Genomic DNA, 2,608 nt, shown 5'->3' with positions numbered 1-2,608 from the left:
CATTAAAATTAAAGGAAAGCATGAAATGGAAAAGTCAATGTTTGTTTTATGAAAATCTAAGCCCAAATCCAGAGGCAGTCCTGGGAAGGAGCGGGAGGTCTAACATGAAGGCATCGGGAGCTCTGGGCTCTCTTCTTCCTTTCCTTGTCTGAGCACCCCTTTCCCACTTACTGCTTCTCTATTCTCCAATACGACACAGTGTAAATTGGGGCCAGGAAAAGTAGATTGTCTATTTTTGACAAAGGAGAGTGAAGAAGACAAATGAGGTAAGCACACCTAGGACGATACCTGGGACACGCCAGGTGACCTCCTCCCGCCCTCACAGACCCTCGTGGTCGGGGCCACGTCCCCGTGGTGTGGAGTTACCTTCTCCGCCTGCCAGCGGGGGAGCTCCAGGCCACAGACCAGAGGCTGATTGGGCTCCGCAGCTTCAGAGTCTGGGACACATTTGAACAAAGAGAAATAAATAGAATTGACTAATCGGCTGACCTCATGAATGATGAGTGAACAGATTGATGGAGACAGGGTCCAACGGTTTCATTGACTGTCTCAAAGTCCCCACCACCAGGGACCTCCTTTGTCACCAACTTCCCTGTAAAGATCTACTTTGCACTTTTGCCCTGTCCTGTTGGGTCCGCCCCTTTCCCGCCACAGCACAGGTTCTTGTTCCTCTTTCTGGGTGACCTCCTGGTCTCTCGGCTGCTCCTGTGCCTGGACTGTTGTTTACTCATGCTGGTTTTGTCTGGGGCATTGTTTGCTCCTAGGAACCTGTTCTCACTCCTGTCTTGGCTCTGCCCCCCACACCCACCTCTGTCTCTGAGTCCTGACCTGCAGAAATGCAACTGCTGCTTGTTCTCCGAGGGCAAACGATAAAACAAAAAGCTTTTGAAGATTTGTGAGCAAAGGAGGATCGGGCAGATGAACAGTCCTCTGCCTTAAGACATAATGTCCTCCTGGGGTATTCAGGATACCTGATCCCAGGGGGGAGCCTGCCCTCCTAAAGTGAAATCACATTCTGGTGACTATCTCCTAAACCTTCTGACAGGCAGATCTGAGTTGTTATTCCATGGTGAAGGGTTTTGGGTGGCACTTCCAGAGCTGGCTCTAGCTTCTCTTTGTCCGTGAACTCTTACTCTGGTCCTGATCTGCCTGCAGTTCTCTGGACATGCTGGGGTGTTTCATGCCTCAGAGCCCTTGAACAAGCTCTTCCTTATCCTCAGAATGAGCCCTTTTCCCTTTTGTTCTCCTGACAAGCACCTGTTCCTAGGGACGATTCACCTCCATCTCACCTCTGCCATGAAGCTGCTGCTGATCCCTCCCAAGTGAGATTGACCTTTCTCTCTCTGGTGCCCCTACACAACCTTATGTCCTTCATCATTGTAACAATAATCATAGTAATCATGACAGCTTCTTTTTCTTGAGGGCCTCTGGATGCCAGGAAGCATCAGGGCTTTCCACTGGTGTGCCATTGAAGCCGGTGTGACAAAGGCACTATTATGGATCTTTGTGTTGATGATGAAGATCCTGCAGCTCAAGCTGCATGTTTGATGTTGCACTGGTTCAAAGTGGTGGGCCAGGAGCTGGACCAGCCAGCGTGGCTGATTGAAGTCCTTGTCATCAACCACCCTCAACACAGATCCACCAAGTTATGCTGCCTTCCTTTATAAATGCCACCATGCTGATAGATTGGGCACTAGGGGTTTTAGTCTGTCTCCTCTCTGGGTGGTGAGCTCCTTGAGGTGGGTGACACTCATTGAAGTTTGTGTTCTTGTGCCCAGGATAAGGCCTAGACATGGCAGAGACTCTTAATGTTGGTCAAATTTTAGAAAATTGAAATTAATTGTACTGTATATGTGTATGTATGTGTATATGATACTCACATTCTCCCTTAGCCTCCCATGCTCTTTATATATACATATAGATGTGCATATATGCATAATATAACATATTCATATTTATTATGTATTTCTATACAAATATATACACATATGAATATTTTATATCTACACATATATGCATACATATATATTCCTGTCTTCTTGCCTTATGTATGCATATACATACATATTTAATATATATGTACATAGATGCATATTTAATATTTAATATAGACATATATAACATATAGACCAAACACATAGAGATACATGTACCAAAGTTTACACATATAGCTATATACATAAATTAACATGCTCATGTATTTGTATCTCTAAAGAGAGCAAGAGAGGTGGGGAGAGAAGAGCAGTTGCAGCCTTTTGGAATTTACCTGTGTTACCTGGTCTCTTTGACTTTGAATCCTGCTTTCCTCTGGCTGCCTGGTAGCTGGGATGATGCAATGTGACCCTGGCCCAAGCTCTGCCTGGGTGCATCGTGATATGTGTGGGTCAAAAAGCTCAGCAGAGGAAGAGGAGGCCCAGGTGGAACAGTATTCTTGAGCTTTCTCCCTGCACTGTCACAGGTAGTGACAAGTCCTCCTTTGTTCAAGCATTTCCTCTCATCGTTTAGTTCCCGGAGCCTGCCCTTATTAATGATGGTGGGCACAGGTGCCATTGTCTGCCACAAACACCCACAGTGCTCCCTGTAATGGCCAGGCTGACTAATGACCAAG

The sequence above is a fragment of the Urocitellus parryii genome, chromosome 5, assembly GCF_045843805.1.
Source record: "Urocitellus parryii isolate mUroPar1 chromosome 5, mUroPar1.hap1, whole genome shotgun sequence".
Lineage (NCBI taxonomy): Eukaryota > Metazoa > Chordata > Mammalia > Rodentia > Sciuridae > Urocitellus > Urocitellus parryii.
Note: the sequence above shows the minus strand (reverse complement) of the source record.